Raw genomic sequence first — 17,544 nt, 5'->3', positions numbered from 1 at the left:
TCTGATTAGAAGACATTTCTTGTCTTCCGATGCCTCTGCTTTCTGACTGTACTTTAGGATAAGCCATCTCAGACAAATAGGAGTGTTGAAAATGCGTTCATTAATGCTTATGAGACAGTTTCATAATTAGGCGTTGGAAGATATCTAAGGACTGTGAAAGATCTTGTTATCATTTTTTGGTTAGATCTAATTTCTATTATCTTCTTTCTGGTGGTTAGACACCAGGTTCCAGCCCCAGAACGGTTCTGCTGAGCACTGCTATCTACTATTTCTGCTCAGTGTTTTAAATTAATCCACTTCAGTTCTGGTCTAGACTGCCACCATCAGCATTGCTACATATCCCATTAGGCAGCTACAGCAATGATTTATTATTTAATGACAGCAATGTGGCAGAAGTGCTTGCGTTATGTTTCTTAATATCTATTAAGAGTCCAATAAAACAATCTGCTGAAGGTCTTCTTGTTTCTCTCATGTACAAAGATATTTTCTACAGATAATACAGCAGATCGCACAGTAGTAAGTATGAATCTCAGCTGGAAACTTCTATGCTTTGTTTCAAATCTGTCAACATTTCTCATGTATCTCCTAAGAAACTGTTTACTGTTCTTTCCTGCACACAAACTGAATAGTTAGCACATTTTAAAAGACATAGAATGGAAAATAAAATGCAGATATTAGTAAAGTCAGATAAACATGTTTAGTTTTAATGCACCTCACTACATCTCCTTTCACTTTGCATAAAGAAGCATGCTAAGTTTAAGGACATAACTCCAGCGCAGATGCACAAATATTTGCCTACCAGTTTGCATTCTGTACACAGCTCAGATACCTGTAAATGGGCCTGGAAGGCCTCTACCCTCAGTGCATAGGTTCATAGTTTGCAGGAGCATAGAACAGACAAATCAGGTACCAAAGCCATCTTACTGTAACCAGAAGCCACAGAACTAGCCATAAGGTAACACACATTTCTGTCATCTAGGCAGTAACTATAAGGAATTAAATTATCATCCAGCAGTAGGGAAATTCAGGATCACAGAAATTAGGAATTCACAGTAGTACAACCTACACTACTGAATTCCTTGCCAGGATTAAAGCTGACTGTCAGCTTTACTACATTCAAAACAAAATGCAAAACCTGCTTCTCCAGCATAACTTCTTCACAATAAATTATTCTTATAGAAAATCTTGATTCTGTTCAAGTATTGTCCTGCCTTCTTAAAAGCCAGGGGAAAAAAATGTAGAGATGCACATATAAATTTAAACTTGCATGCGTATATACACTTTCAAAACAGTCAGATCCTATAATAAAGAGTACAAGAAAGACAGTAGAAAAAAAAAAAAGAGAAAAAAAAGCTCTAAATTCTACCTTTTCTGGGCCCAGCTATAATTTCCTTGCATCCCAGTCAGCCATATGAAAAGAACCCAGAAAAATCCAAGGAATTTGAATTTTGCTTTGAATATTCATCAGATGCTTGTCACCATAGCAAGTCTCTGTGTTCTCACTTCAAAGGAATAATACCTTGAAAAGTACATCTTAAGAAGAAGGGAAGTTTCCAGATACAAGTGACTTTCAATATGGTGTTGCTACTTGCAGAGTCACTAGCTTTCTGTGCTTCAATTTCCCCATCTGCAAAATGAAACTGGTAAAAGATATTCTGCTCAGATAGCATTAGTGTTTGTGAATAATACGTGATTTAGAACTCAAAAATTAAGAATTCTAAACACAGCTTGACCTCTTTGACAAGGACTGCAGTAGTAAATAAGACAGAATTACTACATTTTACTTTTTAGCAATGAACAGTCAACTCAAACATATAATAGTTACCATTCAAGCTTTGTTTAGAAAATAAGGGTAACAATGCCTCTTCAGGTAGGGCAGCATCATTAAAGAATACCAGCAGTTTACTGGGGACACACCCAGTACACACAATACAAATGCAATTATATCAATTTAATTCTCTACACAAATCCTCAAGATTTGCGGTGAACTAACCATAATAATACTCTCCAGCTATTTTAACATAATTCTTAAAGCACTTCAGTAACGTGTTCCTCTTTGATGATCTACTCTGACTGCCCTACCCATTAGCACATACTTCTTCCAAGATGGGTACGCAGTGGTCTGTATTTATATTTTACAAATTGAAGTGCACTGTGACAGCTGAAACTTGGTGGGAAATGAGAGTTTCTCCCTCTCACAGGCCAGATGCTGTTGATCCCCAGAATCTTGCTTGTGTTCCAGCTGTAAGCGAGATCAGACCCCAGTGGGAGCTGGCAGCAACTGCTTCTTACAGATGCCTCTTCTCAAGACGCCACAGCCTCCGGCTATCAGATCTTGGCCCTTTGCCGGCCCTGCTCTGTGCCACTCACAAGGCGCCTGCTTACACATCATTGTTCGAACCTGTGTGGTGGGTTGTTAATCCCTGCTTTAGTGCTTCTCAGTGTAAATCGTATTTTAAACTTCACTTCCTTGTGAAAAAGCAAATATGATTAAGAGTCTAAAGATAAGCACAAATCTCTGGTGCTCTCTATTACTCTAGGATTTAGCGACCCAGATTGATCAAGCCATCACAGCTCCATCTCACACCCCCCCCCTCCTTTTTCAATATAATACCTTTAAATTTGGTGAAGAACCATCCAGAATAAAACACTTCATTGTCTTCCTATTCCTCACCTGTCCCAGTATACACAGTGTGTGTTTTCTTGAGGTACCTGTAGCTCTACCAGCAGCACACGACTGATTTCTGGGACACTCTGACAAATGGGAATTTTCACTTAAGAGATCATTGATAAAGCACAAGCTCCCAACAGCTAAGCCACCTCTCGTTATTTGATTCCCACTTCTGGCAGTAACAGACAGTTTGTCACAGAACAAACTATCCATGCCTTGACTTCTGCAACGCCTGAAGTTCTGCCTAATCCAGAAATAGGCAGTACCTCAAACTGCAATATTCTTACCAACTGAAGTCCTTATTTACAGCTTTAGTATTATTATTTTGCACTTCGACTTTGATTACATAAGGAGTAGCTCGGTGTACTACCCAGTCCATGAATTGATTAGCTTAATTAATACATTGATTTGGAGTATTCCTATCTATTTCACATGCACACACACAGCACTGCATGCAGAACACTTACACATTTTATCTTCAACCTTGATGCTATTTCAAAATTGCCTTAGGGGTGTAGATGTTACTTTTCATTTTAAATACTGAGTGTCCAAAGCTGGCAGCCAAATTCACAAATTCCAGCTTTAAGACCCAATTTGCTATAAGTAGAAAGTAAAAGGGTCTGCACAAAGTCTTTCTTTAACCATTTTATAGTCCAATTGTCTCCACTGACTTAAAAAGAAAAAGAAGTGGGGTGGGAGAGGCTGTATCATCTACAGTTGACAGAAGTACTAAAATCCACTTTCAGCAACGTGAAAGGGTGCCAGAGCATTGAAAGCATCTGTCCTCACGGTATGATTACAAGGCATTCAGATAGTTCAGCAGCCACTGACACCAACTTGGAATACCTGAAGGTATTCTGAACCTGCAGAAAGTGATCTGTGACTCCACGAAAGGAGGCCTAAATAATTTGGGTAATAAGAATTGCAAAAATCTCTGGATTCAGTTTTAAAAACTATATTTTTAGAAGTTAGGTACTCAGCTTTAGCTTAGTGACAGTATTCGTGAAGGAAATCCCTAGTGGGGCAGATACCAGAGAAAGTTTGGAGAAAGCTCTCAAGTACTTAAAATCTACCGTGCTGTCTCTAAGAAATCTACTTAAAGAATCAGACATATCTAAAGAAATGGACCCAATTTTGTAGCCACAAAACCTGGTTGTCTATTGGCAATTCTAAGATATATCTCATTCATCATCCTAATTTTCCTAGTACATAGAAGAAGAAGTCATCCAGACAAAACTAGAATGAATCCAGCAATTTATGTTTATTTATTTATTTTATTTTTAAATTGTTTTTATTTATTTCTTAGACCTTCAGGAATGTGGTTAGTGCACAAACTGATGTGCAGAAGTTGTGAAAATGAGAATTATTACTGATCCAAACGGGCAGTATAACTTTGGTCCAGAATAAGACTTATCTCACACCAAGTATAAAAATCAGTCTTTTTTCCTAACTAGGAAAGATGGAAATTGTTACAAAACGGAAATGAAATTTAATGTACTTCTTCCTTACACTTTGGAGTATTCACAGTGTCAAGCCAAGGGCTGTTATCATACTGCTTCTTATGTAGAGTATAATAAATGAGAAAGCTTGAGAATGATGACTTGGTAGGCCGAAAATATTTGAAAAGGGCTTAATCTTTTTTATTTTACTTTTATTCTCCCGCTCCCTCCTCCCATTTTTTGCCTTAATTTGCACTTACTTTCAGAGAGCATAGTATATCACAATCTTTAAAAAAAGCATTTACTATATTGTTGTACCATATAGTGGATTCATGATGTGAAATACAAGTAAACACTTCACACTAAAGCTGACTCCAATGGCTTAGACGTACCGAGGACAGCATTTTAGTTTTACAGACTGATACAAATATAGATATACACTAGATGTGTTTTTAAAAGGTTCTGTTTGCAGCTTTCTTTTAATGGCTATCAGGTTTCTCATCCTTTACATTTTTCATTACCAACACTTCAACTAACCAAGGCCTGTTATGTTGTGCCAAGTAGAGTTATCCAGATGAGTATGGAAGCAAAACAGCAGCCTTACCATGAGACTATAACAGAAGTTGCAATCATAAGGAATTAATAACTCTTTAAATTGCTGAGAATTATGGCTTCTAACTTAGCTTTGTTAAGACAGATATTTACAAAATACATAGGCAATTGTTACGATTTCCTAAGATACCTTTTTGAAAATATCAGGACTTATTCTTTATAAATTGATGAAAATATTTCAAGATTCCTTCAAAACTGTCAGAGCCATAAAGCAAAGTGGCACACAAACCGATCGCTGGACAGAATCTTCCATCTTCAGGTTACAGAACAAGTTTTGTTCAGGTTGCTAGCACCAAGTTTGACTCCATTAAAATTTGCAAAATGCACTTAAAACCCCAGACTTTACATACTCATAACTCTTCTCGCTGGCTCTATTTCCTGTTGATGAATAATACATAGCAAAGGTAAGGTAAAGGCCTGCGCTAGGAATGAAATAGTCGGGATTTCCTAGAACTGTATAAACAATTATCAAGATGGATGTCTCTATGACAATATTTTAAAAAGGTCACTTCAGCAAGGTTTCAATGGAAACAAACTGAAGAACAAATACTATTCTGAAGCCATGTTGACAACTTTGACGAATAGTGTTGTGCAGAACAGGTACAGTCTAAAGCCAAATACGTCAATGGCATTAAAGAGGTGAAGAAATAGTGCATTTCAAGAGGCAAAGAGCAAAATAAATTTAGAAAGAATCTGTATTTAGAAATGTCACGTTGAGAGCTTGAAACAAATAAATGATAACTTAAAGCTGATAGTGTCGTTTTAAGAAGTACCATATCTTGTGGTAAGGTTAGATGATTCTTAGAATGCAATCCATAATTTTCAGTAAGAGCCTTATGCAAAAAAAGGCAATAAACCCTTGTTGAAGTTTCCTAAGATATATCCTTAAGATATATAGCAACTCTGAACTTGTCTAGATGATAACTCATCATATTGACTCAATTTCTAAATATATCATCAAAAAAATTGTCTAAAACGGTACAGAAATTTTATCATTACAATAAGTCTTGATTGTGGCAGTCTAGTCTCTTAGCAAAGTATCTTTGGGAAAAAAAGTCAAAAGACATTATCATTCCCACATTATAACAACAGAAACATCAACATTTTCAGAGAAAAACACAGTAGGCAATTAGATGTAGTGCAATGCTGTTTGAACAGGTACTTTGACGGACTCACTTTGCTCACTAACCAGGTCATATAAGGTATTATCAATCCCTTGAAAGCAAATTAGCTATATAAATGAGAGAGAATCAAGCTCTGTAACCGTATTAATGTTTTTCTGAATTTATAACCGCACAAAGAAATCTACACAATTCTTGGCTCTTATTTTGAATGTTCTGAAAAAATGATGATGATTTCTGGCTAGTGTTACTGGATAGCAGAAACTCTTAAAACAAGTTGTGACATTGTGGTATCGAGTCAAGGGTCCAGACAATGCTTTATAATGAATCAATAGCAATCACAACAGAAAGCAGAAATTAAATAATTGTAATATTTGCCTCTTGACAATGTCAAAAAGATAGCTATGGAAAATGAAAATTTTGCATCCAAAAAGAATCAATATAAGGTTAAAAAAACTGAAGCATAACTCAGCATCTCTACTTAGTTAATACTTTTGAAGAGACTTCCTGTGTAACCTTGGTTAGATGATTTTATCTTTTGCCATTTCATTTCTCTATGTAAGTTTTGCACAGAAACTTTCTTCTTGGAGTGTGCCAGAAGTTTTCTTAAACTGGTTAGAAACATTAAGCCACATCTCCAATTGAAATTAATAGGAAATTTCTTAGAATATGTTTACAAAAACAAGAGTACACAAGCCCAAATTTTTCTGTGTTTCAGACAAATGGACAGCCAAACTGGTGTGACTACCTGGCTTGCATCCAACCAGTTCAGAGATCAGACCAAAGCGATGCATTTCTAGCCACTCACATAGTTCTGAAAATCTCTGTATGCACTACTGTTACAGAGGGGCTCTGCTATTAGTTCTGATTTCCAGGTACCTCTGTAAGAAAAAATACTCACATGAATAAATATAAATAAATATCCTTTGTTCTATCTCACTTATATCACAGTTTTATAAGTATTTTCCAGAATGATAGGTTTTATAATTAAATTTTATTCTCACTGAAACTAGGGTCTCTATACTATGATGAAAATATATATGATAAAGTCATCTTGATGGATCACATGACAGTAATCTGAATCTAAAGTGTATGAACAGAAGCAACACAGGAAGTCTAGGATGAGGATACTGGGGATGAACAGGTGCAAAAAAAGTGTTTTACTGAAGTTAAAAATAAGGAAAAAATAAGCAAACCTAATATTTCTAAAACCTAAGCAAACTAAACTAAGAAAACAAGTATTTCTAAAATAAGCAAACCTAATAAATCTAATATTTTTTTCTTGAAGTTTATTCGTCAAATGTTGGCCTTTCAAATACTACACAGGAATGATGGAATGACGGAATGACTAGGATTTTTTTTTAATTTTTTTTTTTTTAAGGTTGGGAAAGGACCTTCCACAACCTACCACCACTGACACTTGGAAGTTTCTAAAACCTGCAAGGAATTTACGACCTTGTCCCATGACCTAAGACTTCTGCAATGACTTGATCTTGTAGTCATTGCATCTGTAGTAGTTATCACTAGCTTCCTTGGCCACTTGGCAATTCAGCATGCGTGTGTCCATCCCTGTGGGCCTGTGCATGAGGGGTGCTTTTGTCAAAGAAGAATTAGCACACCGATGTTACTTTCAAATAGGCTTTCAGGCAAATGTCTACCAAGTTCCTAGTAGGTTATCACAACTGAAATGGCTACTTGCTATCCCTGTACTTAAACACACTCAAAATCCAAATATTTGTGACTTGGTGCTCAGGAGGAACACCTTCTACAGAATCACTGAGAAGTGAGATGCAGTGGAAGTATCAGGTTCTTCCCAAGCCTTTGGGCAGATTGGATCTGAAAGTAAGCAAACAACTGATTCTCAAAGCTCTTGTGATTAGGAGAGGTTCTGAGCAAAGCTTAAAACATGAAAGTAAAGGCAAAATATAAAATAAAATAAAATGGAAATGATGAAACAAGATAAATATATATAAAGTAGCTGCTACCATTTAAAATGGGAGAGACTGTCAATAAACCAAAACACAACAGTGGAAAAAGGAAAAAGAAGTGACAGAATAAAAGCACTTATGGGTGCTTAAATATATCACTACCTCTCTTCCTACACAAACAACCATTTCACTGGGGCCTGCCCTGCAAGTCTTGGTAATACTTACTCCCAAAATATGGATAAGTAGAGCAGCAAAGCCAGTAAGAAGCAGAATAGGTCACATGCTATAAGGGGACTGTAACGATGCTTCAGTTATCAATAATTTATGTGAGCATTCAGTTTTTAACATTTCATGAGGATTCATTGTCACATCATCCAACATGGATGGGAGATGCAAGGCAGGAAGATAAAAGCAAAAAGAAGTCGTGGGGGAGGAAAAGGGACAGAAAACAACAATCCTTTTTATGGTCCCGTGCTTATTTAGATGCTGAAGAGTAAAACTGAAATTGGTTGACTTTATGGATCACTTAGCTGAACTTGTAACTAAGAGAGAGACCACTTTAGGAAGACAGTCCTGTGAAATTTCTGGAAACTACTGCTTGAGTTATACAGATTCCAGATTATACAAACCACTATTTTCATAGATATCACAGCCACTTTTTTAAAATGATACCATTCCATCTTACATTTTTTTTAAATACATTTTTATGTGTACATTTTTACTTTATCTTTTATATATATATATATATACACACATAAATAAGCAGATACACTGACATGTACATCTTTGTTAAAAAGGACAGCACAAGCACGTATACGTACTGTGCCTAAGTACAAGCCTGGCTGTTTTGTTCTGAATGAAATTGGACTCTGCATGTAACTGTGCACACTGCCAAGTACAGCAGGGTATCACAGGCAGCTCCGTGTTCCCTTGCCTCAGGAGGATCGATTCTTTCTTATGTTTCTCCAGGCAATTTCCTTGCAAACAGCCTGTTCTTTCAAGAGTATTTGAGAACTTGAGCAGGGGGACTTCTGATACTGCAGAAGAGAGTGGTAACTAAGATTCATTAAGGATGGCTGCACAGCTTGTGAAGGCCACAAACACGTTATCTCATTTTTATCTCATTTATTGTGAGGTAGAAGAACCAAGCAGTATCCACTAGATCAGAATTCATACAAACTGGACTCTGTGCATGCCAAATAAATATGCCATCATGGATTAATCATTTTTTTCCTTACAAAAAATCACTCTCTCACAAATACTGTACCCTGTGTCTACCACAGAATGGCAGGCTACTGAATGCTGGTGGGCTGCTACAACATAAACTTTGAAATTCTAAGTTGGCATTTTAAAATCATTGTTTATTCAATGATCTGAAAGCTCTTTACCAAGTACGACTACTTTAATGATCTCTTCTTACCTCCACAGTACAGAAAGGTAAATGTTATGTTCGGTGTCAGAGTCAATTTCCTTCATTTAATTCTTTAGTAACACCATACAAAGATCAGTACTCACAGAACAGTAAAAAAGCTACTGCTGTTGATATTCCAGGAAGATACCTGGAAATTCATTTTTTTTCTTTTTGTTTATTTCTATCTGCATACTTCTATAATGTATCTATTTTGGACATCCCATTTGAGAAACCTGAGATAACTACGTTCATTAAGAAAATGAAAATAATCTTTCCACTTTTTATAGAATAATAATAAAGCTTAAATTATATGGATGAATGTTTCTGGTTTCTTCCCAGTGTACTCTATTAATAGATCATTTGTATTGTGTCATACAATATTTTTATTTCTACTAATTTTTTCCCTTTCTGGCATTAAACAGCGTTAAATAAAAAAAAATAATTGAAAGAAAAGGATCAGAACATAGAAGATCATGTTCATGATGTATATTCTTGTCACTGACATGAATTAATGCTGCTGCTCATAAGCTGATTTAAGATATTTTGATTTTCAAAAAAAAAAAAAAGCACAGAAAGGACTCACTTTAATAACAAGCTGGAGAGTACTTAGTAACTTTCCTTGCAAATAAGTTTGTTAAAACATACAGCTACACTAATATGTCGTACAACTAAAAAAGAATAGCAATGAATCAATAGTTTCTTGTTCTTATAACTTGGATAAAAATTGTGCGTTGCAGAATTACAGTTTGGAGTGGGTAGGTATGCACATTAAACACACCAGTACTTAGCAGCTATTTGTTTATTCTTTTGTTCCTGAAACTTCATAGGAAATTACTACTTGTCTTTGGTAACTGGTAATTACGAGAAAAAAAAAATCAGAAGAAAAAAGTAAATTTTACATTACTGAAATGGAAGTAGGCATTTAACAAAACAAATAGAACAGATACAGCTTACAAGTTACTAAGGAAGTTCAGTTTATTTAAGCAGAAAAATATCGTGTCATAGAGATGACAATGAATGTTTCAGGCAGCTTGTAATTTATGTTACAACCATTTTAAACAGCAAGAGTATGTAATAGGTGATGGTCAGGTAAATACAGGGACTGTGAAGCCACTACAAAGTCTTTCACAGCAACACGAAGCCATAGCTCCTGAGGTTAAAAACCATTGCAGCTTTAGATTTTAAGTACTGGGTCAAGAAACATTTTACTTGTGGAAATCTAAAGCCGCAAAACCTTGGTATGCTGCATTTGCCTGGTGCCATTTTCACAGGCACTAACAGCATGTTAGGCTCTACCGTCTTCAACTCTGCCAAAATCGATATATCAGACTTCAAGTAGGTTTAAATATTTATATCTAGATCTGCTATTTTCAGCCTCTGTACAGATTTCACTACATTTAGTTTTTACTCCGGTAGTTTCTGTGCACACTCGAAACTCAAGTATGCCAGCTGTTTCAATGCCGCAGCGGATTATTATTACTTATTTAGTTCTATAGATCCATTCCTCATGCATGCAAATGCCTGACAAGAAAGTAGAGCAAAGCCACCTTCCAGAGGGGGTAACACCTCTTTTTGATGAGGCTCGTAGTGAGAGACTTGCCAGCTCCACGTTCCAGATAGCGCTCTGTGACTGACTCATTCCACAAACTTCTGTCGGCGTTCTCAGCAGCGAGCTCATACATTAAAAATGTTCAGATTTTCACAGGCAAAACTTACGTAGCCACGTTTTTAAATTTTGGCCTTCCTTCTATCTGATGTTCGCAAAAGGAATCAAAATATTTAAGGGAACTACACTGTAAAATGTCAGTTGTTATATAAATATAAAAATACAGAATTTAGGAAAAGAACAAGCAAGCAAGACTGAAATTTTGATTTTACACACTAATTTCCTACTAGAAAGATCTTCTTCCAATGTGATTTGACCACGTAAATGCCACCTTTCGTATTAAAACCCTATTTACTGATATATAGAGGTTATTGATACAACACTGATAAGGGAAATGCACAGTTTAATCAAAGTTTAAGTATAGACACGAACTTCTTCCTACAAAATACCAAACTTTTGATAAATGCTTAAGCTGAAAAAAATGAACTCAAAAGAAACAGAATTTTAAGAAATATCAGGATAATATAACAAAATGGAAAAAAAAAAAGGAATAAAAGAAGGCAAGCAGAGATACTGAACTTACAATTGCTGTGGCACTTGAGATGACTTTTCACAGAACCCCTGTGAACCCGTGCCCTATCACGGGGCACTACAGGCACCAGGAACCTGGGCACCCTCAAGTTAGGATCAAAGCTTGAATTCTCTATCCGAAAAGGACACCTTGACCAGCCTGGTCCAGAGTCTTATTTTTTGTCACGCAGCCCTAACTTCCTCTTTCTTTACAAGCGAGTGTATTCCTTGCATACTGTTACTTCTGTCATTAACATCCAACCATCACCTAGGTAAAAACATTGGCAGCACATTGGGAATGACATTATACAATCATATATTAAATACAGATTAGTTGTACCAGACCAGTCAATCTAAAAGACTATCCCCTGCTTTTAGGGCTTTCTCCAAATCGGTGAACTGGAACCGCAGCAAGAATTCAGAAAGAAATGTTGGCCCCTAGCAATGCATTTCTGATCAACACAGCGCTGATCATAGCATGACACAATTTAGCTGCAGAAGGATATTGTTTTTCCAGATATGAATTTCAACTCACAAGATCAACGCTTTATTAGAACAGAAGGAAGTAGCTTGGCAAGATTTTGCTTTACTAAGCAATCATATAAATCAGATCTGTTTGAGAAAACAGATTAGATGAGCAGTAAAGTAATGTATTGATAGAAAAGGAATGAGAATTTGCTGTTAAACAAGAATTCTCTCTCTGACAAAAACAGCCTAGGCACAACAGACATCCGACATGCCATCACTGTTGTGAGGTTGGACTGTCACTTTTTCTGAAGTGTAACAAGGCAATGAGGGCCTGTTAAAAACGCCAAAAGCAACTATGTGTGAATAGACTTGAGGCTACATTTTGCTTATTGGACATAGTCAGTTTGGTGCTCTCAGATACAGTGGATACAGGTTGCATCTATATTGGTGTTTTAGTTCAGGTTAGGATCTTTTGAAGCAAATAATTGTAGGATGTGGAACAGCCCCCATGGGATCAGATCAGAGGCAGTGTGACCCCCTGAAATACATACCCTGTGCACACCAGCATCACAGTGCCAGCTCTACACCTTGGTAGTTTGTGATGTAGGCAGGCACAACAAATCAGTCTAACAGATGAAGATAAACAGGAAGGAGATATATGGAAAAAGAGCATTTTAGAGTTTTGCTAACATCGATTCTGCAACTGATAACAAATAGAGGACAGCTGCAACCATGCAGATATTAAAATCAAGAACAATTCTTTCGTGAAGAATTACAGACTTAGAACCATTCCTATTCATAATCATTTTTCTTATCCGCTTACTGTCAATTCTAAGTCATATTTTAACATGGCAGAAATAAACTGCCTGCATGATGATTGTTCTTTTATGTCCAGTTAGGCTGTGGAAGTCTGCAAGACAAGCATTCTAGGACACAGATCTGATCTCTGTTAACCACATTAACTCCAAAAATATGGGTTCTGTTTATTTTAAAATCATTAAAAAAATCAACAACAACAAAAAAGGAGAATCATGCTCCAAACAGAAGACCACAAAATTCTTCATAATATCAACTTTTGAGACACTATTACATCCAGAGACAATAATAATTCCATCACCCTTTGCATTATGCAAAAATTCTCAAACAACCTGTAGGACTGGGCAGCAGGTAGATATCACATTGCCTTTCAATTTCAGCTCTATCATCAACATAACGCTAGCTGCAAAAGAACCACAAATATCTTTTACCCCAAATATTTGCTGTTATTTTAGTGTCATATCTCAGAAGACAGAATGCTTCTTCCACCTGAGGCAAAGCCGCACATGTGCTGTTTGGGAACCACAAAAGCAGAGCAGCTGCAGCAGACAAACACCATCTCCAGTGCCAGTACGTCGGAAATATCATGCCAATTTTTGGTTCAGTAGTCGCTGAAACACTGGCGCTAGAACAGCTCACTGCAACATACACGTTCTTGCCTTATGAAGTCTAAACATGGACATCAGTTACTTACTAAAGTATCTCATACTCATATCCAGTTATGAATGTCTGAAACAAAACTGTAGGCTAGGATTAGCCTTTTTTTTTTCCCCTCTCATCATTAAATTTCTATTGCCACCTAATCCAAAGAAGAACGTGTATGCTTTCTTCAGATTGAGTATGAATACAAGCCATGTAGCCAATGACACAGCGCATTCCTCCTAGAAGAGTTGGTTATGTGCCTTTTCAGAGCATCAGATTAAATTCTTTATGCTTAGTCTCAGTATATTTGAGAAGCAGACCTTTCACGTACCCCACAGGTATTTATACTTAACAGCTAGAGAAACAATGTGAGAGATGCAAACTTGCAACACTGGCAGCATAGCAGGACCAGGACTGGAGCTCTGGTAGGATCTCAATGAAGCATGTAGTAACATGAAGCTCTTACACAGACAACAGTAGTTCTTTGTTACCCAAGCGAGCACAAGAATGGCACAGTCTGTGGACACAAAGTGTCAGTGTCCTCCCTCCCTTTAATGCAAAGGAATAAAATTATCTAAACAAGATACTTCCAAGTTAATTTTGCAAGTAATGAGTAGTTCATACTACTAAAATCATTTGTTGACCATGTTCTAATCACTAGCATTTGTGATCTAGCAGGACAAGAATGCTGTCTGTGGAGAAATGCTACAAGCGTTTAAAGGAAGGGCAACCAAGTAGCGTTTGAAAATGTGTTTGCATCACTCAGCAGACACGTCTTCAGTCACAAGTGGCTTGTTCTGAAGTCTACGTGAGCTGTTCTGTGGGTCGTGGTGCCACCTAGGGGAAAGCTGGAGAAGAAGCATGGGCACAGAGTAGACAGCAGCATTAAGTCAACAAAGCTCTTAAAATTTGGTCCAGCTCAACTAACTATAAGAAATGAAGCATGCATGTTAAACAAAACCTATACGTCACCAAGAAAAAAAAAGTATTCCTGCATTTCTATTACCAGATCAAAAATTCTTTAGTCACATAAAACAAAGTACTTGTGGGGAAAAATATTTTGACCAATTAACTCTGAGCCAAAAGGCTTTATGCAGATAAAACACTTGACACCCAGCAGCCTACATTAATAGCACATCATCAGCATATGCTGCACATTACGTGCTAATGCTAATTTGTGAAAATTGTGACCCCATGCCATATGTGATCAGGATCAAACATGTTCTGCTAGAAGATCCTGTGATGTATATCTCCAGTATTAATACTAGAACCAGTGCCCAAAAGACCTTTATGTCACTATGGCTCTGAACACCACGCAATCTTGATATAACAGACCTTAAGCAGATTCTTAATTCTGCAGTTGAAAGAGCAAAATGGTAGGTGGAGCATGCAGAATGTTGGAAATGAATCTAAAACTATTGCTCCAAGTACCTTCTTCCTGACAGCAAAGCCACAGTAAGAGATTCATGCCCCAGTGTCCCCTCCATGCACATTTTTTCACCCAACTTTTAGGGACATTTGTAAGCAGGATCAGTGAAACAAACAATCAATGTTAAAAATATCCTTTGTGGGTAAAAAAAAACCCAACATATATATATATATATATATATTTAAAACACATGGAATCAAGTCCTTTTGCCATAGTTTCATATATACTTTGAGCTAGCAGGAAATGACAGTGAGACTGAAAGCCAAAGTAAAATTAAGGGAAGAGGGGTAAACGTAGAAGGCTGGTAGAACACCTTCAGATGGAATTGCTACCAAAAGAATACCAAATCACACTTCACATTGATGTCCTAAAAGGCAGAAAATTGTAATAGATGTTCATATGTCAGCATGTCCTACCTTCTTGTGAATGACTATTACTAAATAGTGACCACTCAGTACAAATAACTGTACTGCACTGTATTGTATTTCATGGTTTGTCAACACCTGAAATTTCAGTTCTGTCCTCCAATAGCCTGGAACACACTGCACTGCATCTTTACAGTTCATTTCAGAAGTGGGTAACTGATCGCCAAGTATCTTGACCTGATTTTGACCTAAGATATCCCAGCACATATTGCTGTGTACTGAATCATGTAAAATCAGCTACTAAGCAAATTTGACAGGAAGCGCAGCAATGCTTGCCTATCTAGATGAGATCAGACCTGAGTCCTTATAAATGATGTACTAGACATTGTTTTAGCTCCCCAGAAAGCAGTAACACTTTCTGCAAAGAGAATTTTGCAGTCTTTATTCTACCATAAAATTAAAATAAGGGATACCCTAAGGAAAGCAAATTTAGGGACACATGAATGAAGTATACTTTACAGAAATGTAGAACCAAACCTGTAGAATTTCCTGTTGTTGAGTTTATCATATCAAATACTATGCCAAAATTAGATAATTCAGGATTGGTGTTAGCGTGTGAAAAAGCCACATTAGCCAAAACTATGCGAATAAACTAGATAAACTCAGAAACCAATTATGTCATGGAAAAATACCAAAAGCAAATACAAGAAAAAGCACGAAAGCTCATTACATACTTGCAACTCTAAACAGATTCAACAAGTTCCTCAACTAACCATGCACATCTAGTGAGATGGAAATAGCTCAAAGCTAAAAGACATTTAAAATAATAATCCTGTAAAAACTACAATGACCTTAAATTCATGTCATCTATTACTTTCTTTTGTCATTATAGCATTAGATAAAAGACTAGAATGACTCCATCTGGAACATTTTGAACACGGTGTTAGAAATATCCAGAAAAAAAAAAAAGGATTATGAGAACAGTAGGAACTTCATAAAATGGTAATAAGAAAAATGAGGTCTCAACAGTTAAACTCCATCGGCCATAAAACGGTTCAGAATACAAAGCAATCACTGAAGGTCTATTTGAACTGTTCACCAAAACCAGCCATCATAAAAACTACCTGATGGGCTTATAATCAGAAGAGAATCATCTAACCTTGCTTTCCAGCGCACTTAAAGAATAATACAGTAACAGGAAAAACTTTACTGGAAATATCTGTTATTCATATAGTGACAGACATGGACAAAAACATCCTTTTAATCTTACTTTTTGCTGTATGAAGTTCCTCTGCCTCTCTTAAGTAAAGGAACAGCCCATCTTGCTTTCAGTGGAATTCTAGCAGATTTCTCTTCTCTTCCTTTGAGGTTCTGCAATTCATAAAATTATTTTGAGATTTCTCACAGTTTAAGATATACTTTAATAAAGCTCTGAAAGTCACTGAAATGTGAATTCAACATCAGGATGTGAGCTTGGTGATAATTCTCTTTCCCCTTTGTAAATCTTACCAATTTTTCCCCTTCCATCTCTCCCAGATTTCCTGCTTTCTTTTCCTGCTTTTTACTTCTACTGCAAATTCACTCCCTTTTGCGAATATTCTCTCCTCCCTTCTTTCTTTTTCAAAGATGCTACGTGCATGGAAGAACTCCCCAAATACTTCTCATATTTATAACCCTGAAATGCTGGATACAGCTCCAGCTACATACAGATACAAGTTCATTTTGTATCTTCTGTATGTGCAGAAATTCAGACAGGCTCTCAACTGATTAATTTGCTGCACTTTTCACAGCCCGTCTGCATTTAGCATTAGCAGGTGTCTTATGAAGGTCACTTTATTTGTCTCTGACAGAAATTAACTGTTAAAACAGATGCGTATGCAGCTGTAAAATATAGGTTCATTAACTCAGTCAAACTGAACACTTATGGTGGGGGCATACACCTGTTTCAAGCCCCTTCTCTTCCATGTTAAGCCTTTCCTGCGCAATCACCGATTTTTCTTGTGTTCACCAGGCCTTCACATATTACAGCTCCCTAGTCCAAGGGATGGCCTACCTGGGATCCCAGAGAAACTAGCAAAGATACAACTTTGATTATTAAACAATAACTGCAGTTCAAACTGGAAACACTAAAACACTGATGCAAAACACCCATTTTTAACCGGCAACAGCGTGCAAACAAGATTGGGCAGAACAAGCGGGGCTGAATGAAAACATTCGGGGGAAATTTGTCAAAATCGAGCTAAGGTAAGCAGGGAGGTGAGAGACCAGCAAGTTTTGTTAATTCCTGAGGTGCCGGGGTCGCCAGCTCCCTTCTCCCCTGAGCGGCCACCTCAACAGGGAGCCAGGCTCCTCCGGCTCCTTCTCCCCTCAGCGGGCTCGAACCGTTACCCCCACTTCCCCGAGGGGAGCCGGCTGGGAGAAAGCCGCTCTTTTTGTGGAATTCAGGAAAATAATCTTAAAAAAAAG

General features: G+C 37.0%; 1 long non-coding RNA gene across 1 annotated transcript; it reads right to left on the bottom strand.

Annotated features, from left to right (window-relative positions):
* Positions 1–9,391: 9,391 nt before the first annotated feature.
* On the bottom strand, positions 9,392–17,540 carry LOC308177191. The gene is made up of 3 exons (XR_013938931.1): positions 16,588–17,540; positions 16,349–16,449; positions 9,392–14,132 (listed from the first exon to the last, which is right to left on the bottom strand). It is a non-coding gene; the product is annotated as an uncharacterized lncRNA (long non-coding RNA).
* Between the last annotated feature and the right edge of the window lie 4 nt (positions 17,541–17,544).

The sequence above is a fragment of the Anser brachyrhynchus genome (genome assembly GCF_964034855.1).
Source record: "Anser brachyrhynchus genome assembly, chromosome: 13".
NCBI classification, from domain to species: Eukaryota; Metazoa; Chordata; class Aves; order Anseriformes; family Anatidae; genus Anser; species Anser brachyrhynchus.
Note: the sequence above shows the minus strand (reverse complement) of the source record. Positions and strands in the feature narration are given on the sequence as shown.